The following is a 22,500-nucleotide window of genomic DNA, read 5'->3' on the forward strand; positions in this document are numbered from 1 at the left end:
AATTGCTGTCGTAGTGAGGATATGTTTTTCTGTGACTGCAGACTTGGTACTGGTAATTTTTTTTTATTAATTTTGAAAGAAAAGCCCTTTGTACTTAAACTTTATGGTACTATTGAGCATTTCGTTGCTCATAGGTCTTTTGCAAGGTTATAAGACTTCTGCTGCAAAAGACTTTACTGTATTCTGGAGATATTTTGATTGATGGTGAAAAATGTCAATTGGAATAAATTTGCTGCAAATACTGTAATAGGACTTCAGCACATACGCTGCTGTTACTATTTGTAGTATAATATTGTACTCGATATTGCTTTTTTTTTTTTTTAATTCGTATTCTCTTTACTGTTTATTCATCTGTTTCAGTTCATCTGTTATTCGCTTCTCTCCGTATTCTCTTGTTTTAAATTTATGAGAATTATGATTTATTGAAACTTATTTCACAAGTTTAAAACCCCCCAAAGATATTTATATTTTTTCTTCAATAGCTGCAACAGCTGATAGGCAGTGCTGGAATGACTGAAGAGTGGGAAGGTTTAGTAGAAGGCTGAGATTATAGAAGTGACTCATAGGGATGATAGACTGGCAGTTAAGGGGATGATGAATGAAAGGAGACCGGGGGTTAGAGGTTAAACAATCGAGATGTAGCACGGTGCTGACATAGGGATTGCCTGGCTGACTAGAGTTTGCAGGCATATATGGATTGGGAAAGAATTCCACAGTAATGTGTGAGAGGAATAAATTTTCATTGTATAACGGTAAACATAGTAGAGGTGACTCCAATTATCATACGGGCATAATTTTGCTTACTAGGCCAGGGAAGGTGTACAGTAGCATTGTCGTTGAAAAAGTAAGAAGTGACAGAAAAACTGGTTGGGAAAAACATTGGGGAATTTAAACATGGGTAAATGGACCCTGTTTGAAGATAAAATGAGTGGTTTTATGTAGCCTATAATGGACCTACAGTAGAAAAAGTCAGTGATACTGAGAGAGATAAAGATGAATTGTGGAGATGAAGAGAATGTACTTGTATTATGTAAAATATAATTATTATATATATATTGAGACTTACAAAGTTTTTAATGCGAATGACTCGGTATTGTGACTTCATATGCTGCAGAAGTGAGTTTGAGACATGGATGTGCAATATCCCAGTATCCGTTTAGTAACTTATGCTGGAGTGATACAAGAAGAGAGAGAGAGAGAGAGAGAGAGAGAGAGAGAGAGAGAGAGAGAGAGAGAGAGAGAGAGAGAGAGAGCAGGAACTGTAGGTGCAGAGTGTTTTGGATAAATTAAGGTGTCACGCATAGAGTGTCACATAGATGATATTGACAGAAGGCACAATGTTGATTATGGATAGCGAAGGGAAGTGTCAGGGCCTGATGAAATAGTTGGAAAATGTAAAAAGAGAAAGTTGAAAGTGAACATGAGTGAAAATAAGGTTTATAATGGTAGATGGAAAGCAGGAAATTGGTGTAATGGATGTCATTTTGGAATGTGAATGTTTGGCTGTTATTGATTTAGCATCTAAAGAGTGTCTCTAATTATATATATATATGTATATATATATCTATATATATATATATATATATATATATATATATATATATATATATATATATATATATATATATTATATATATATATATATATATATATATATATATATATATATATATATATATATATATATATATATATATATATATATATATATATATATATATATATATATATATATATATATATATATATATATATATATATATATATATACACACACAGTATATATATATATATATATATTGAGGTCAGTAGCATTATTTGCAAAGACCATCTTTTAATTAGACTCTAATTCAGTGTACACTTCTTTTTCTCTTCAGGTAAGCTTCTCGGCAGCAAAGAATGATTATTCATCTTTGGTTCCATTTACTAATTATAGTCGACAGGCCGTTTCCTCGTCTACCGGCGGCGTCTTCAGGACTAAATTACAAATTGAAGTGATGTCACATTTTTCGTCCTAGGCTTAGCTGGTAAGTCTGCATGTCCGTGTGAATTTGTAATTTAGTCCTGAAGACGCCGCCGATACGCAAGGAAACAGTCCTTCGGCTATGATGAGTAAATGGAAGCAGATGAGAATAATCTTTCTTTATTCCTGAGAAGCTTACCTGAAGCGAAAAAGAAGTATACACTGATTCAAGATCTAAGTGATAAGATACTTTCTACGAATAATGCCATTGACTTCAACAGAAATGGTATGAGAGAAAATATGCCCAAATTGCATATATATAGATATAAATTTATATGTGTGTATATATATATATATATATATATATATATATATATATATATATATATATATATATATATATATTATACATACAAATAGAAAAATCAGCCTAATGGATTTTTCTAACCCATCTATATATGTGTAGTTTCACTTGGATACATGATTACATACATACAAGCGATCTCTTAACATACTGTCCTTAAAGCAAGACTTACTAGAACATTAGAGAACCGAAGTATTCCCAGTGGAATAAAATCTTAAATAGGATTATCAAAGAAACAACACCAGTTCTGTATCTCTATCAGTTAAAGTAAAAAAATCTAAAATCATCGTAATGTTCGTTCGAACAGAGCAATAATCCTTCCGATTGCAGACACTAAGCCACCCTTACCTGAGCCCTATCGATTTCTAAGGGCGATCAATACGTGGCATAATCGCACGCGAAATCAAATCTTGGAGACTGAGGAAGAATGTCCCACTGAAGTGACTCGTGCGAAGCCGCTTGCTAAAAGATTTTCGCTCTCTCCCGGATACGGTGAGTATATACGTGCAAAATGCATGCGTGCTTTTGCGTAACTGAGGTTCTCTAATGTTGCCGTTTGCAAATGCATAGAAATAATTGTGTTCGGGAACTGTTAGGATACAACTTATTCTCTGTATAGTTTTGGAAATTGCCACGTCTTTATTCCTGTTCTACAGTAGCTGAATCGAATGTGCCTGCCATGTGGCCTGTTTTGTTTTTCATACGAGAGGATTGTTATGTCAGAGAACATGCAGCATATACTCGGTAGAGATTACAATAGTTTATTGATTAACAAAGTCTTAGTGTCCTTAGGAAAGTGCTTTAATGGCATGCAAAATAAATGAGCTATCACCAATAAATGTTAGTATGACCTTTAACGGACACTAAAATGCTCAGGAGAATTTATAAGTAAATCATAGAAATTCTGCGTCGGGAGACACTTATTAGGTATCGGTACTCATTCTTTTGGGAAGTTACGGTTAAAATGTTGCTAACATTCCATGATTATGTTGAACCGTTCATCGTTCCTCTAGTATTATGTATCTAGTATACGAATGTCATTCTCCCTTGCTCTATTATTCATGATCATTTTACAGCAATACGACGACATTGAACTCAAATTATGTAGAAATATTATTTCTACATATTTCTACATCTCTTCAATAGAGGTAAAACCATCTCTTATTTACAATTTTAAAAAGCTGTTCCTGTCATTGAGGCATCCATTACCAACATTTCGCGAGTCTAAATCTAGTTTAACCGTGGAATGAGGCAAAAAAAAAAAAAAAACTAACTAAAAAAGATAAGAATTCTCCTATATCTTGAAGGTCAACTATAGACATAATGACCATTAACACGAAAACTTAGCCCAGAGAAAAGATAATTTCATTCTTAGTTTTTTTGTTTGGTCTGAAGTAAAACTTGATTGTGATAAAGCGAGAGTTATTTTAACCGTCCTTTTTTCATAGCAGAAGTAACGCCAGAATTATAGAAATAAGTTTTTTTCCTCCTGTTATTTTGTATTTTGTCTTATCACCCTAGATGGTGGAGAGTCAGTGAAGATGACTTTGTTGTTCAAACTCTGGCTTCCATCTTATCGAGTCTAGATTGGCAATGAATTAAATATTCATCGATATCTGTTGTCACTTTTAGTCTTTCATGAGTCCAACAAGGAAGTGCCAGTGTCCATTATCCAAGCACAATTTATATCAAGCTCTAAATGTTGGAATATCTTTCTTGACGGTACCGCATTGGAGGTTCACCGATTTAAATGCCTTTTTTTGTGGTATCATAATAAGAATCTTTCATATTCACTTTCATATTATTTGACATAGCTGAGACTTACCAATGAGGTAGAAGGTATTGATTTCCAGTAATTCACAAATTACTGTTTTCTTTGGAGTAATATTCTCAACTTTAGAGGATTTTAGAGATTACTGACGCCTGTAGGTAGTCTTGTCTCATTAACGGAAATATTAGGAATAAAATCATATTCACAAAGGCTTTCATTCTTGTTTTAATGTCGTCTTCCGTATTTCCTAACAATTCCAGTCCTGTGTTTGAGCGTTCTCAAGTTTTGTAAAGTACTACTACGTTAAAACACCTCCATGCAACATCAAACGATAAGAATAATCAAATTAGTGGAAGTGGCACAAGATTCAAGAATCATCAACTCCCAACATTTTGAGAAATTAGGATAGAGATGGTCGTATTTCCCGCCTCATGTTGCAGATCAGAACGTGTCCTTCACTTGGTTCAACGAATGTGCAACGCCTCCAAAGTAGATAATGATGAAAAGTCCGATGACTGCCGGCAGTACAACCAGCGAGACCTTATTGTACAATCTGGGGTCCATTTTGTAGCAAGTGAACGTCTCTGACTCCTGTTGAGTAAGAAAGAAAACATGGGTGACACTCAAGGACTGATGATCAAGATATAAAAATAGCAACTTTAGGGAAAGACAGTAAATCACGGCTTCATACATTACCTCTTATTCACCTCAACGCCCTACCATTAGTGACGGGCAAAGGGCCCCGTGCTGGCCTAATCTAAATAATATGAACCACCAACCTGACTGTCAATTGTTTGTTTCTTTCCTATCTGCATAAATCTTGGAAGTCTGTGAACAACGTTAATCGAAGCATAAGGAAAGATTGGTGTACAATAGATTACCAGCACTACTACAGTAACAGCCTGCCATGAATCCATCAAGTATTAATACTCATGGTATGTGTGCAACTCTTGTTATCTAACTTGCCTCGTCTTCACCAACATTACAAAGAGCCTTCTCAGAAGAGACGTTTCCTGAATTTGTTAGCACTCTGGTTCTCAGAAGTCTTTTGGGATGGGATTGCTGTCCCCTGGCCTACCTCTGGTTGTTACTAACCATAATCCACTGACTGCCAGGTACCCATTTCACAGCTTAGGTACGACAGGTGCAGTGGGCTCTTCAAATAATGTTCCAGAGCATTTTAGCTTACCTACGAACTGAACCATGGTATTTTCACTGATTTTATATCTCGGCACTTCCAATGTTGCCTCATAAAGCAAGAGACCAGAAGTTCAATCCCAGTGGTTAATCGACTGTGGTGGGTCACGGCAAGGCTAAAAAAAAAAGGTATAGTACAAGCATGCACAGTATATATATTATCTATATAACACTAAAACTGTCTTGTGTGTGTGTTTGAATGCACACTGGGAATCCCGGAGGCTTCTGGGAATTCCGAAGGCTTCTGGGAATTCTGAAGGCTTTTGGGGCTTTTGAAGGCTTCAAGACAATCTCCAGGGTCTGTAGCCTTTGGATTTCTTGCACAGTACTAAAGAACAGAGTTTTATGGAGCTGAAGACGGCTTCACAGGATGCTGGAGTCCTGAAGACGTCTTCAAGAAGACGTTATAATCCAATGGGCGCTCCTTCAGGAATCCATCTGGAGCCGAAGACGGCTTCACAGGATCCTGGAGTCTTTAAGACTTTAAGAAGACTTATAATCCAATGGGCGTTTCTCCAGGAATGTTTCAGGAGCTGAAGACGGATTCAAAGGATCCTGGAGTCGTGAAGATGTCTTCAAGAAGACGTTTTAATCCAATGGGTGTTTCTGAATTCCGAAGGCCTCTGGGAATTCCGTAGGCTTCTAGGAATTTCGAAGGCTTCTGGGAATTCCATAGGCTTCTGGGAATCCGAAGGCCTCTGGGAATTCTGAAGGCCTCCGGGGCTTCCGAGGGCTTCAAGACGATCTCCAGGCTCTGAAGTCTTTGAATTTCTTGCGCAATACTAAAGAACAGCGTTTTATTGAGAAGGAATCGGATTTGATCCTACCTGGAGACGAAAGGCTTCGAAGATGTCTTCGGGGGAATTCTGAAGACCTCTGGGATTTCCGAAGGCTTCTGGGAATTCCAAGGCTTCTGGGGCGTCTGAAGTCTTCAAGACAATCTCCAGGCTCTGAAGCCTTTGGATGTATATATGAAGGTATATGGAAATGCTACTTTTTTCATCACAATGATACGCAACCATAACTGGCCCGAAATATTCAACTGTTGGGTCACGGGTGGTCTAGTATAACATAATATATATATATATATATACAGGTATATATATAGATAGATAGCTATATATACATACATACACACACACTCACACACATTATATATATATATATATATATATATATATATATATATATATATATATATATATATATATAGACCTGTATATTATATTGAACTCAAAAACTGGCCAAGTTGATCCATTTTTCATTTTTCTTCCCTGGTAGGTATCAGTGAGGGCAATTTCCATTTTATTGAAGTGCCCTTTAGATGAAATACAGTTTAGTGAGAGTGTGTGACTATACAAGTGAGTGCATACGATAAAATTATTCCTAATAATTACAGGTTACCTTTGATTGGAATCCACTGGACGAGACAAACCCAATTTTACTAACAGAATTTAGCTTATCAATGGTTGAGTTGATTATGACCAACAACATCACGATGACGAAGTCCGACAGAATACAGAAGATGAACCAGACATCGATCAGCTTCATGTACGCTGTCTTCGGCAATCCAGATGCGATCTGTGCAGTGAGAGAATATTCATAAATGAAACATCTTTATCATTTATCTTCCACGCGGTGGGAATGAAACTGCAGAACAGTTAAAACAATACAGCATTTATACCGTGATTAAATTATGAAATATTTGAAAACAAGCAGCCGTCATTAATTTTTTATGGAACATATCAGAAAAGGCTGTGTCGCTCGGTCAAGTTTTGTTACCATGCCAGTAATAAAGCCAGGAGTACGAACTATTGCCACATGACAATATTCGTTTGTTGCTGTAAATGGGCATTTTTTTCCTTCAAGTTTAACGTGTATGTGAACAGCCGATTTAATAAACTTAATCCATTTTATAATCATGCTTATTTAAGGAGAATTTTTTTGTAGTTTGGGCCATAAGGTTGTACCTTATATGATATAGACCAAACCAGTTTCTAAAAATATAATATTTTTTCAACAGTCATTAAATTATTATTTCGTTAGTGGAATGTTTATAGCATATACAGTTTTGCCTTAATTTAAAATATAGTATTGCCACTTGGGAACGCAATTGTCAACCGCCTCCTGCATTTCTTTTCGACCAGAGGTCATCATATCTTTGGCTGCAAGATAACGAGCGCGCATGACTTTGGCATGGCCGTGTAACCAAGTCGTAGGAATTCCAAATCAAATTTACATCCCAGAGACTGCAAGTCTAGAAATACATTATTTTAGAATGTCGAGAGTTACCTGATTGAAAAGCGATGCTAAGACGAGGAGTGAGGTCAGAGAAACCATGATTCTGTTGGTGAAGTCTTCGAGAGGAAAGAAAAACGTGCTGTAGGAGATGATGACGAGCAGAAGGGTGGGGACGTAAGCCCCACTGATGTAGTAACCGTAGAGGTTCGTCAGTCCGATCATGATCTGCTGGCCGCTTTTGTTCTGATAGATCAGCGGTTCGTGTTCGATGCTCATCACCTGAGGGAAAGGGATACTGTTGGTGTCTTGTGATAAAAGAAAGGCTGGGATTTGCAGATTGTGAAAACTGGTTTCTGTAAAAAAATAACCTTCGCGCATTTAAGTGTTCTTCAACAACAAAATAAAGTTTGTCAGGAAGAACAAGTTCTACATGCCTGTAAAGTTTTCGATTTCTTTTTAAGAATTTAATATGTAATGTGAAGGTCAAAATAGCTGTCCGATCATGCTGTACTGTAGCTTGATCAGAAAACACCATTATTATAAAAAGGCTGATTCGGTTTTTTATATATAAATTTTCGATACAAATTTGTTATATAGTAATAAGTTCGTTCACTTCCTGAAACCCCCCGAGGTATGGTGAGTGGCCTTTTTCTAAATTTCCATGCCTCCCCTTGGACGTGTGTCAAGCATTTGAATTTGGTTTTGTCTTGTGGTTAGGGACGGCGAAACTCATTTATTGGTTAATTAGTTTTGGATAGTTTTTAAAGTGATGTTCATATGTCCTGCTTATCATATATGTGTTGTTTGCCATTTCATTAACAGTCCTACTGGTTAACAGCCATATAATGTTGTGATGCTTATGTGAAGCTCTCGTTTGCAGTAAAAAAAGTCCTGTTTTAAACCATAATTCATAATCCACTTTTAGATTCTTATAAACTCCAGGTGTCCAACGTATATATGAAAACAAAAATTGTATTGGGTAATCTTTCACTTTATTTTACAATATACCAAACGTTATAGGGATCTAAAGAAACAATCGTACCAAACTTCCACTCAGCACATCGTTGCTTTGTCACCACTAGTTGGAATGGTAAGCTCAAGAAACTCTTTTCTTAAATTTTTTTATGAACTTCGAAAACTTACATGGTTTTTCAGTTAGATTAGATAAAATACTCAGCTGAAGCTAATATAGTTTTACTTACCTGGTACTCCAGGAGCCTCCTTGTGCCCGTGAATTCGACCTTATTAAGCACAGTGCTGACGTAATGCTGCGTGTAATCGCCAACATAAAATTTCAACGTGCATTTCTGGGAATCAAAAGGGTACAGTGTCAGATCAAAAGTGCACATGACGGTCACTGTAACCTCTCGCTCCATCACCAGGAGGTTGCTGTTTCCCGAGTAAAAGACATCTGTTCAGGAGAAAATGAAACTTGGTATTACAGCTAGCAGTATATTTTGTAGCAAAATGTTCGTAAAAGAGATTGAAACAAACGTAACAATAGTGAAAATGAACTCAATTCGTACGAGGAATTACCGGAAAAAATCTGTGCATTTTGAGGACCACATTGCCTGAATATCACAAAATCCGTGTTTGATTGTATGACGATGATAATTTAGTGTAGGCATTTTTCTAGTTAGTGAACAAATTCTGAATTACTCTCTCTCTCTCTCTCTCTCTCTCTCTCTCTCTCTCTCTCTCTCTCTCTCTCTCTCTCTCTCTCTCTCTCCTCGAATGTTGTAACTTGCAGGTAGGGTTAGGGAGGGAGAAGGAAGAGAAAAAAAAATGTTTAAGGAACTGATCATTGCTTCGTCAAATTGAATGCCATCATATCCTAATTGAAAATGGAAGGCCTTGATAAGGCAAAACTCGTTTAAGTTGGGTGGATACTTTCCTCAGTGATTAATGAGAGGGATCTGTCGATTTGCTTGTCTGTCTGCATGTCTATCTTTCTGCCTTTAATCAGATACATATGAAAATTATGTGTCAAATGTCTTAAGGTTCCTGAAATCAATTTAGAAACCAGCAGGAGGAGAAAACCCTGTGAAGCAATAGTACGTTGAGCCATACACTTAAGGTGAAGTCTTTGTATGGTCTTCTTTAAACTTTCCCTGTTTGAGGTTAGGTATTCTTTATACAGGTGTTATAGTGTCACAGTAACAAAAATTATAGCCATACCATGGTGATTGTATTGTTAATGGCAACATATTTATAGTATCAGGCACTGAAATGCATCTTCGTCTAATGTTACTTACCCTCATCGAGAAGCTGATCGTCATCTGGCTCAGGTTCTGTCAGTTTCTGTCCCCATCCTATTGTGCTCAGCAGCTCATAGTTGGCGATACTATTATCCGCCCCAAGAAGTGTAACGTCTGGATACCATACCACGTTAACTATGTCGTCGATGAGATTCAAATTTTTAGAACCGTGCAGGTTCTTGTACCTCATTCTTGAGTCATACCAACTCCTTGTAATTAAACAGTCAATTACCAGGTTAGAATCCAGTAAGCTGAACTTCCGAATTAGACGAATATTGAAATCTATGGAGATCTGAGCAGGAGTAGAGCTGTCAACTTTTGGTGGGGGTAAGAGTTTGTCATACCCAGTTGGTAGTACCACTGTGTCGCAGTTGAGCTCATCGCCACTGTCTGCACAATCCAACTCCAGGTCACATCTCTTACTAATGTCAATGCATGAGCCATCAGTGCATGTGTACATTCCGTTTGGACAAGAAGTTAGCTTCAGCTTTATATTCCTTCCTGGACACTTGTCACCCACAACCTCAAATTCATGAACTCCTATAGGGTAATCCAGCTCTGATTTTCTCACCATTTTTGCTTGGACTGAAGGTTCGGCAATCTGATAAAGGATCCATGTGTAATCATAAGCTGAAAGTGTATTATTCCAAGCAATTTTAGTCCATCTAAATCCATTAAATACTGGACGATTATTAATTCTGTCGTACACAAAATAAAGCCGATCAAAGATAGATTCTTCGCAGAGACCTCGGATTTTCAGAGGCGTAGACTCTTCGAACTGACAGGCAGTGCAGACACTCCGATCACACTTCTCTATGTCCCAGTTGCCATCTTTGGTTATCTCTGGTGTTTCAGCAAGTGTTTTAGCAACTACACATAATGGTTCCTCTGTATTTGGTGCAAGTTCAACAGCAAAGTTTTTATAGTCAGCTGGTTTCTTGATGTAATTGTTTTGCCATATCTTTTTTTCCAAATCCCATGTGACTGCCACCCACATCCCACTAGATTTCTCAAATGCAGTACATTTTTGTGAATACTTTGCACCTTGCTCATAGAGTGACAAGTTATCTTCTCGACTCAAAGGAAGTGCTACTTTTCCATTCAAAATTGAACAAAAGTGATTAGCCTCCTTGAAGTTTCTTGCCTCTGGGAATATGGAATAAATTTTATTGTCTGCTGGGCAGGAACCTTTTACAAGTTTTTCTTCTGTACTCACTCCTAATACGAAGTCAAGTGAAACATTGCTAAAATCCATTATAGGTATATGGCGAGCCAGCAGATTTTTATTACACTGAATATAATCTGACATCTCTTCAGTCGTAAGAATACTTTTGGTTAAATATAAATCTGTCAGCAACCCGTTGAAACTCTGTTCTCTGTCTGTCCCACCACCAGGCTCATCTTGATCTTGCCCAATTATAACAATCCCTCCTCCATTAACAAGCAGTGGATTTCGGGAATCTTTTTGCTGAAAAAAAAAGAATTACATTAAAAGGTGTATTTAATATGGAACATGAATCTCTGTAACAGTAGGGGTTCATGTATAGTTGCACCATGAACCAATTTTGAATTTGCAGTGACAATGAATTTTTTTGACATTCTGATGTAATCAGCATTTAGTAGGTCAGACCATATTTGCTATTGTTGTTAGATTAAGCTGTCCTTATGCCAGCTTTTTCTTATGTTCATGAGTTTCAAATCCTATTGGAAGGGATTCACTTACCGTATCAACAAGCTTGTCTTGTTGTATCCCATATGTGTGGACAAATGTCACTGAGAGGGATGTTAAATCCACAGCAGCACAAAATGAGAACCATTTCAATAATTTGATATTGACGCGGATGGTATGAAAGACTCGCCTTGAACAGCAGGCTAGGCGTAGCTCATGCACGTCGTACTTCAGATCTGAAACATGATTTCTGAAAGTAATTCCTTATTACTCTAGTTTTCCCTTCAGCTGTGCATGGATATAGACACATGGGTATGCCACACTAACCCTGGGGGTAAAGGAGCTAAAGGCAATAGCAGAATTTTCCCACTGGGAACATTTACAGAAAACTGCCAAGGAGGATATCTTCCTAAATCTCAAATTATAACGGTCAATGCTGGGAAAAAGGAAATCATCCCTTCTATCCACTCTGCCCAGAAAAATAGATTCCAAGAGGAAGTCGAAATATATAAGAGAGAATAATACCAAGAGAATAACAGAACAAAAGTGTTGCAGATATTGCAGGTTATAAAACAACGATTAATTTTCTGCCAGCATTAAATTCTATTTTTTAAGATGTCACACAAATTGACAGAGCTTGGAATCAAAAGTAACACCAAAATCAAGCTGCACCACCCACAGATACAAACTATGCCTGTATTAAGGTTTGTAGTTTAATAAGTATAAGAGTTACATCATTTGCATATTGTGCCATCAGTCTAGTCACCTGTGATCAACAACTTTTGGTTGTTTGTCTCTTAAAAATTTTAAAGGAAATTTATTATAAAAGTACTGCCATAAGTATGATAGTTAACTTTTTAGTAACTCTAGGGACGACAGGAAATGTCAGTGTTACTTTTGCTACTTAAAAACATTGTCAAACTACCAATCTCTGCAAGTTTTCTTCATTTGGCTATAAAGCTTCAGCTAAAAGACAGAATGACATTACTTTGCTTTGGAGCTACTCTCAGGTTACCACTGGACAAGGTATATAATCTGAAAGCCTCCTTGCTAGGGTACATTACCACTTCCTTGTGGAAGACTCAGATTCAGCTTGTGGGTTGTTTTAGATTAGGTCTCTTTGCATCTATATAAACCCTTGCCCTAAAGTGGCTCATTATCTTAGTAGAGATTTTGAAGGGATAAGAAACCTAATGTGGATCTCTGGTCTCGACACAATCATCACAACCCCCTTGAAAGAAAAGGTACAGTTATGGACATACTAGGTCGGCAAGAGAGGACACCAGATTTGTCACTGCTGAAAGATGTAGTCCTACCTTAAAAGAAGCTGGATAGCCCAAGACTGCTACTGGTCTTCAGAGATCATAATATTAATTTGTGCTTGTGTGTGCCAGAGACCTTGTTGTGATGGTATGTGGTTTAGGGTACATATGCACCATAAGCGTTATTGCTTGATAGAACTATTAGTCCCCTGACATTCTCTTCACTAAAATTTAATAAACCAAAAATGTCTAATATCCACCTTTACACAAAATTACTTGTTCTTCTATCCACAGATTCAATCCAAATGTCTGCTTTGCTTTCTTCGTAAATACTTCCAATTCCTTTAAGAAAGTACTTTGGGTATCATGCTTCCTCAGTACTCTCCAAATTGCACCTGTCTTACTATGGCTCTTTAGATTCATACTTACCAAGTACAGATATTTCCGTTCATTCTTAAACTTCTCATGCTAGTGCTACATGACAACATCTAATCCACAGTACCGACCCTCCTTCACTTGTCTTACCATCCTAGGCATTGTATTATTATATTTCTGTAATGTGCAAAAACTCAGTTCACTACCTTTCTTCTTTTCCAGAGAAGCAATCATCCTCTCATCCCTACTTCAGACATACTTGGTATATGTTAGTTAGCCACTCTGCTACAATACCCCAACCATACACTTCTAACCCAATCCACTCTTGGTGCCTTTCCAGTCCTCTACGTGTCAATGGTCTTTACAGTCACTTTCATCAGCTTTCTCAAATTTAGATTAATCCCCCACACATTACAAAATCCTATTTTTCTCTTAATACAGTCTGGTTCAGAGACATGCAGAGACAAACTAGAGACCTTTTCCACTTGCCCCACCGGTCTTCGGAAGGTAACAGAATCTTCCCTTTCCTTGCTCTAGACCTACCTGCTGTGTTGGGCACGGCCAGTATTTGTTGTACCTAGTCCCGAACACCATGTCCCTTCACATTAATTTTAACGCCTGCCTTCAGGTGCAGGTTTCCCTAATTTAACGCATTTATGACTATACATTAGTTTTCTTTTCCGTGCCACTCCATTTGCGCGTGTGCTTTGTATGGACGAAAGATAATTTAGAGGATCACGCTCTTGTGACACTACAAAATGCCAATATTTCGCACCAGTGGTGTACAAAAAAATTGCAAAGGGAGGTTCCTTACGGAAAGCTAATTCGTTATCGCTTGTGTTTGTCGCGTAGGAGAAGAAGTAGTCCGAGTAACGGCTCCTGTAAGAGTAGAGGCGGATGCAGAAGGTGAAGGACTGGAGTGCGGGCATCGTCTTCCTCCAAGTCAGGCCGGAATCGGGTCGTGCGACATCGTCCACTTGGATGTGCACGTGAGTCTCCCCTGCAATGTGCGAATGTTAAAGGAACATAAGTTTTTTTTTTTTGGGGGCTATGGTTCCCCCCAAATAAAACTTCCGTTTGCTTTTGGAAAGATTACTTTTTCTCATTCTCTAAAACGATGTCAGAAACGAAGAAAGATATTCCTGAAAGAATTCTCTAAGCTTCGAAATATTTTTTGTGGGGACTTACCGTTTGAAGAACTGGCAGGTATTTGCATCTTTATTAACCAAGTGGGCAATCGTTTTTGTTGTTGTCTGGCCTGAAATCCAAATTCATTTGGATTTCAGGCTTTGCAGTGACAAACGTATCCAAAAAGTGTGAAATTTCGAGATTCATATATTCGTATATTACATTTCAGTCTTTTCTGTTTTGATGAGCAATAAATTTATAAACTGTTAGACTGACTCATTAAAAAGACAGCTTTGTAGCACCTTAATTCTCATGGTTATGTTAAAAAGAATTATTTTTTCATTTGTTCTGTTGAAACGGTCTTTGCTGAAAACTGTTTTATTTTCTTTGTAATTTATACCAATGATATATCAGCACCAAGAGAGAGAGAGAGAGAGAGAGAGAGAGAGAGAGAGAGAGAGAGAGAGAGAGAGAGAGAGAGAGAGAGAGAGAGAGAGAGAGAGAGAGAATCATTTATGAAAAGAGAGCAAAGATTTTCAATAAAATCACAGATCTGAAGAAAATCACAGCTAAGTTATGCACAGTTTATTGCAAGCGGCCAGGCATTCATACACACACACACACACACACACACATATATATTTCAATTTCATAATTACAAAGAGGAGAGCCATTTTGATGGAGCTACTAGTTCAGTTTAATACCTAGCGTTTTACGAACAATACCGTCTAAGATACACCCACCGAATAAGTCAGAAAATTTGCAATTTAGTTTAAATCTCACTTAGGAATCACCTGTTAATGTGACTATGACGATACATATACTTTAAGGACAAGCCCAAGTTTGGTTAGATAAAGCTGTTTTGGACTATATGCGTGAAGCTTTCTTATTTTAAGTGAATTCAAACCAAATTTGAGAAGACTCCTGTCATGAAATTCACTTTCGTTAAACAACTCGGTATCTTGCGTCACTGGCCTTCAAATACCCAAAGGTCGACGTATATATACTTTAGACCCACTGATGATATATATATATATATATATATATATATATATATATATATATATATATATATATATATATATATATATATATATACATACTTGGACTGTGGAATAACTGTGATACGTACCGCAACTGGATAAGAAGATGATCACCATCGTCACCAACAACTTCCATTTGGTCTGAAGGGATGAGAAATCTGACCCGCCACTCGTCACGGCTCTCACGATCTGAATAATAGACAGTCTTCAAGAAACGTTTTGATCTTCAGTAATGGCTTCATCCACTAGACACAAACAGATAAACGGAAGGTGGAAAGCTCCGAGCAAGCAAATCTTCTGTGCGTTTCTATGTGGTATACTTGTTTGTGTGACTTATTTCAGTGGATTTCGTTTATAACTCTTTCACGAAAAAAAAGTTGATGCACAGCAAGATAGTCACTGGCTTTACGTCCGTCGATCCTACGTAACTACTTACATTTCCGATCGTTAAGCAACAGCTCTTGAATGAAACATCTCGGTGGTCGAAGGTGGCAAAGAATGTGAAGACGCAAAGAAAGAACAAATAGAGGACTGACGTCCACATCATCCATAAAAATAGAGACTCGTCGTTTTGTATGGTGGGCTGAGAACCTGCGTCGGGGGTCACACCAGCTCTGGAATGTGGAAAAATGAATGAGAGACATCATTAAGATTTGGCTGACAACGATGAACCTGACAAGATTGTGACATTGCGATGGTCAACAGGCTTCTATAGTGACATCGTGCAAACACACTAAAGGTCTATGACCAAACTAACGGTGTAGATACACTGCTGAAAGCAATTACAAGTTTGTCTGATGAAAACAAAGCTCCTATAATGTGTAAACGTAAAAATGACTGGGGAAGTAGAGGCAGATCTCTTACATAAAAATGGGCAGGTGATTTGAGCCTGTAGTGGCTGATATTTCGAAATAATGCATCCTTTGCTGGGGATAGTGACGAGAAACCGCCTGTGCTGGTCAGGGGTTGAGAAAGTGGTTGTCAGATGAGAAAGTTTTCAGTATACGCCAAGTTACCGATGTGTAGGCTAGCAACTTTGAAGAGGGGTGGCAGTGGTACGTTAGCAGATTACAACCCTCAGTCATAATTTTTCATCGTTTATTACCATCTGCCATGTGCTTATGATTGCATTGCTAGTTATGAGATGTTTTCAGTTTATATAATAATAACAATAATGATATATTATTATTATTATTATTATTATTATTATTATTATTATTATTATTATTAGTCCTTACCTTTCATGATAGTAGGGATCAGATCTCTCAACATCTAGTTCTGGATATAGTTTCAAATTACTATGTTGGCTCTCCAAGTCGCTCGCCTGCTCGCTGAGGTAAAGGTGATATCCTTCAGGAAAAAAATTATTCTTCAATCAGTAGAAAGAATGCAAAGGATATTGAACGTCAAGAACTATCTGTTTCCTTCGGCATATAAAACTTTGACAAGAAATTCTGACAGATAACACATTTGCAGTAATAAGCAACGGTACTCTGAAAAATGATTGCATCTTAATACGACCCATTTTCAGACGTGATAAAGTCAGCTGGTTTTTCCGCGACACATTTCCAGCATTCTGCTTTCCGTGAACTTCGAACTGAAGAATATCCGTTGTTGCATTAACATGAAGTCGTGTGCCTTCATGTCGAGCAAAAAATTAACTATCAGACGTTCGCCAGCTCAGAAGAATGTTTGATTTCTTGTTAAAGACTTGGTCACATAGCTGTCCTAACTATGCTTGGTCTTATTACGAAACAATGCAAGTCGTCTAAAACCAAATTCTGACTTATTCAATGTTGGAATGCTGGGCATATCTAGAAAAGTTTGGTTATGTATGTCCTGCATTGTGTCGGGTTTTTATGAACCGATTCAAATGATAGTCTGCAACATTCTTAGGATTATCCTCCAAATACTGACATTCTTAGGATTATCCTCCAAATACTGACATTCTTAGGATTATCCTCCAAATACTGACATTCTTGGGATTATCCTCCAAATACGGACATTCTTACGATTATCCTCCAAATACTGACATTCTTACGATTATCCTCCAAATACTGACATTCTCACAATTATCCTCCAAATACTGACATTCTTACGATTATCCTCCAAATACTGACATTCTTATGATTATCCTCCAAATACTGACATTCTTACGATTATCCTCCAAATACTGACATTCTTACGATTATCCTCCAAGTACTGACATTCTTACGATTATCCTTCTGACATTCCTAGGATTATCCTCCAAATACTGACATTCTTAGGATTATCCTCCAAATACTGACATTATTAGGATTATCTTCCAAATACTAGCGTTGACAGACGTACGATCATGGCTAACTTTAACCTTAAATAAAAATAAAGACTACTGAGTCTAGAGGGCTGCAATTTGGTATGTTTGATGCTTGGAGGGTGGATGATCAACATAGCAATTTGCAGCCCTCTAGCCTCAATGGCTTTTAAGATCTGAGGGCGGACAGAAAAAGTGCGGACGGACAGATAAAGCCATCTCAGTAATTTTCTTTTACAGAAAACTCAAAAAGGGAAAAATCTTCCTGGAACGGAGTAGTTGAAACGACCACAAAAAGGACAGGTCCTACGAAACATTCTTTCTTCAAAGCAAAGGAATGAGTCGAAAGTAAAGGATCTTTGTATCCTGTAATACCGAGACGGGGCATGATAGAAAAGCGTGGAAAGCTTAGTCACAAGGGTTCATTCGTGGTCCAGTAGTTAAGAGGACAAAAATTAGTGTAGCATCATTAGGTGATGATACCTGTCATTATAACTGTTAAAATGAAGACCTGAAGATAATTTACTATGAATACAAATGACAAGAAATTGTTTTATGCAGTGTCACATTTGCAATACAATTAAGACAAATTACGTTCCTCAGCTTCAAGATCTTTGTGGCAACATGAATCATTCGCGGAAACGGAATAGGGATTTGAAGGTCGAACTTTTTTGAAGTGTAGTCTGGTTTTATTTTCATATCCTGCTGATACATTATTTGCCTGCATGTTCATTGACATCAATAATAATATTCGTCAAGAGAGACGGTGAATAATCTAAAAACTTCTTGACCTTCCTGTAAGATTGTCTTGGATGCCTGGAAACGCGAATCAAACGTGAACCTTCTAAAGTGAAAGAGATTGCTGATGATGTCATATCGATAACGTCACAGATCATTTTGGTAAGGTGATTACAGACCGTGGCAGTCAGTTATTTTGTGAAATGTTCTAAGTAATAAATGATGCTAAAAGTTGGAAGTATTCAATTAAAAAATAAGACAAGTTTGTAAAAAATGGAAAATGACAATACAAAGTTTTTAAGAAAACTCCAAACATATTGACCTGAAGAAGAAGAAAAAAGGAACTCCTTGCCCAAATGAGAGTTGATAGGAAGTCATCATAAAATGAACATTAGCATGATGTTATATGTCGCGAAAAAAAGACAGACATAGATACAAATAATTTCTAATAACTTTTTATAAAGTGATGCCACACGAAACACTGCTACCAGTTTACCTTGAATATGATATATTATTTTTCAAAATATGAAGGAGATACTAGGAACTTCGGCTGGCAGTACTGTAGTTACAAGTAAGAATTTTTTGTATCGTTATTCTAAACAATGTTAAGGAATCTGAGAGAGAATTGAGACGCACCTGTATGTGTGTTTCGTCTTTGTTGAAAACCAACCAAATAACTCACTTTGCATGAAGTAGCCGAACAAGAAGTTTTGTGTGCCATCTGACTCCATTAGACTGCCTGAGAGAGAATCCCTTTCGCAGTTGACGTTCCCGGTCTCTGCCCCGAAAAGAGGACCAAAGATACACATCTTGTCAGAATCGGCTGTTTCCTCACTGAAGCTGTCCATGTTGACAAAATCTTGGGAGAGGAAAAGCGCCGTCTGCAGTTCGTTGAGCAGATTCGACACGACCAGAATCGTTGCTTGTGGGCAGAGGTTGTTGCTCATGTTTCCCCCAGAGACAGTAGTTACCAAGTTCGCAGAAATAGAGGCCGCTTGGACCAGGAGCGTGAAGGGTGTTACCAGGGTGAAGTTCATTGCGTTTGTGATGAGCGTGATGTTCGGCATAGTGACAGTCGATGCCGACCAAGAAATAGGGAGCCAACGAGATTCCCATTGGATGCTTCAGCCTCCCAGCTCCCAGGAATTTAAGGGAATGGCCGCATCGCCTTACCGCAGAGCCTTTTGTGCTTAACAGGGCGATCGATAATGCTGCTCCACAGTTCTCACGATTGGTCATTTTGCCTCCAGTTCGTCGACCAACAGCAGCCTCTTAGCATGGCCAGTGGAATAGCTGTAGGTTCGATTTTTTTCCAGAATGATCATGGATGGAAGTTACTGAGAATTTAAGTAGGCGATGAGCCAAAGGAAGGCATTGCCCATTCAAGTAGATTGGTATGATAATTTACATATTTGATATCCCAGATTCAGAGATACTGGTGTTCCTTTCCCTGATGACTACCATTCCCCCTCCTTTGGTTTCATTGGGTCCTTTTCTTTAAGGCCTAAAACGCTTCAATTAGCGTCCACTGATGTATTGGGTCATTCCGTCTCCTTGTAAACCAGAGTTTCATCGATTAACCTTTTCTGGCTTTTACCTTTATCCCCTGTTTAGAAAATGTAAGCATGGTCACCGTCATGCTCGGTTCTCATGCGTTAGCTGTCTTTCCCTGCTAATGGTAATCGCACTCCAAAACTCTTACGTTGGTTTTCTCAATTCTCTGTTTTGCCTAATGTAGCCTGGGTTCTTTCCTGAGATCGCTTGCCTAAGCATCACGATTTCTGGTACTTAGTTTAGCTGACTGATGGTGAGAATAAATTCGTAATAAATTGTCTTCTCACTAATACTCGTTTTGCATCTTCTTCTTAGGAAAACTAGTATTAGTGATCTGGTTAAACTACGGTATACTTAACTTTTCTCCTTAGGAAAGTTTATCTCGCATTTGATTTTGGAATAATTGACCGCAGACGTTTACTAATATTTTTTGCCTGAAAGTCGTAAAGTACAGTCAAGTCTTTATACCACCAACATTTGCATAACTTTAAAATACATACAGTACGGTGATATTTCAAGCCGGGTTGGTTAGGTGACACTAAGCCAGCCATATCCCAGCATCAGCCCTTGCCATAAGGCATGGCAAAGAGTTAAAAGGAATAAGAGACCTGCTGACTGAAACTCTGGACTCGAAAACCAACGGGGACGTTTCGGGTCGAACCAACTTCCTCTGTCGCAGCTCCAGCATCCTCAGGTGTAACAAAGCTCCACTATTCTATACCAGAGGCTGCCGTTGGTTACCGTTGACAGGGTTATCTAATCCTTCCTTTTTTGTCTGTCCATCTTTGTTTAGTAGTTTTAAATTTTTTGTGCCTCTCTCTCTCTCTCTCTCTCTCTCTCTCTCTCTCTCTCTCTCTCTCTCTCTCTTAGTTATGTATGCCGTGAATTTATGGTTAAAAATGGTTATGAAGTTGATGTTTAATAAGACAATTGCAGCATTAATTATAAAAAAAGTGAAATATATGGAAGCCCACGAAACTAATATGAATATCTTCATTAGCTGCTGAGACTGAAATATGGCTGTGAATGGATGTTTTCTTGTAGTAAGAGTCCGGTTACAATAACTCATCAGAAAACACTGCATTTGACTCAAGAACACTTTTTTGTAACGTTCATGCACTCTATATTATCAGAACGAACAGTTTAGGAGTCAAAAGACATCATAGCTGAGGCAGTGGGTAGACCAAGAAAGTCTTTATGTAAATTGGCACTTGAACTAGAAACAAAAAGGGGAAAGAAGAGAAGTGATATTGCTGTATATCGTGAGTTGAAAAAATCTGGTATCAAGCCATTTCATGTTATCAGCAAGCCCAACCTCACTCAGCAACAGAGAGAAGATCGTGCATGGTTTTGAGGTTCATTTCTTAAAGATTGTGATGAAGCTGACTTTCTCCATGTTGCCGCATCAGATGAATTCTTCATTTGCACAGTCTGGAAGCCAAATCATAAAAACATCATTTGGGCTGCAAAGTTGTGCGCTATCACCAAGTTGTGAAATTTCCTGAATGTTTGGGAATTTTTCTGTTTCACAGCCAAATGGTTAATGTGGATCATCAAAGAAAAAGGACAGTCATGGAATGGCAAATACTTCAGAGAAACTGTGCTTACTGGTGGAGTATTTCCTTTCCTCAAAGATCCTGAAAATGTGTTATCTATTGAAGAAGTCACATTTTTGCATGATAAGGCACCATGTTTCAAGGCTCTTCAGACACAGGAGCTGCTTCGAAACAGTGGTATCGATTTCTTCTCGTCAAGTGAATTTCCAGGTAGCTCCCCGGACCTTAATGTGTGGGAAAACATTGGTGGTATCTTAAAGGACCGTGTTGAAGCGCACACAATGAACTATGATGGTACACCAAGCCTTGGCAACCTGCGAAGAGAGGTGACCGAAGTGCTCAGGGAAATGGAGTTTGGGTCTCGGCTTTTTTGTGATTTGCTGAAATCATACCCCTCAAGAATGCAGGCTGTGGTACAGGCAGATGGAGGCCACCTCAGAGAGAAACTTAAATAAATACCTGTTCTGAATTACTTTTGTTTTTGTCCATTTCAATTTTAGTTTATGCTGTAGAGGGAGGTGGGCTCTAATTTCGAAACACCCTGTGTGTGTATGTATATATATATATATATATATATATATATATATATATATATATATATTTATATATATATATATATATATTTGTAAAGGGATCACTATTTTTTGTCTAAGGTTATATGCCAAGTCATTATGACATTCCTTGACTTGAATGAACTTAGCTTTTTGATCATTAATGAACAGATGGAAGTTGTTTTTACATTTTAATATATATATGCTTTTCCTTGAATTTACAATATAAAATATTAACAAAACAAAATGAATATTTATATATGACACTAAACTCAAGCATTTAATGGATTCCCTCGTGTAAATAATATCATTGTTCCTCCGGCAAGCATAAGTGAGTCTTCCTGCCCAACATTATCAGAGATTAACGCTAATTTTCTTGCCGTCCGATTGATGGCTGCTCTTGCAGCCTCGTTCCAGCTCGTAAGAACTACAGGTCTTGTCTGTAGTCTTTCGTTTGCTTTCTTCAAGTATTCCTTCGTCATCGGGAGGTTCTTGAAGTCGCTAGCAACATTTCATGCTTCGCCTGTAGATCTTCCA

At 37.8% G+C, this 22,500-nt stretch overlaps 1 long non-coding RNA gene across 2 annotated transcripts in view; it reads left to right on the forward strand.

The window, feature by feature from the left end:
* The window catches only part of LOC136847663 (uncharacterized), an 86,305-nt gene that overhangs the window by 54,718 nt on the left and 9,087 nt on the right, over window positions 1-22,500 (forward strand). The window contains exon 3 of one of the 2 annotated variants that reach the window (XR_010855789.1): window positions 6,695-6,830. The exons of the other annotated variant lie outside the window; for it this stretch is intronic. This is a non-coding gene — a long non-coding RNA (uncharacterized lncRNA). Of the gene's footprint in view, window positions 1-6,694; window positions 6,831-22,500 lie in introns of those variants that run through there. 2 annotated transcript variants of the gene reach the window in all.

Source organism: Macrobrachium rosenbergii, chromosome 17 (genome assembly GCF_040412425.1).
Source record: "Macrobrachium rosenbergii isolate ZJJX-2024 chromosome 17, ASM4041242v1, whole genome shotgun sequence".
In the NCBI taxonomy this organism is placed as follows: domain Eukaryota; kingdom Metazoa; phylum Arthropoda; class Malacostraca; order Decapoda; family Palaemonidae; genus Macrobrachium; species Macrobrachium rosenbergii.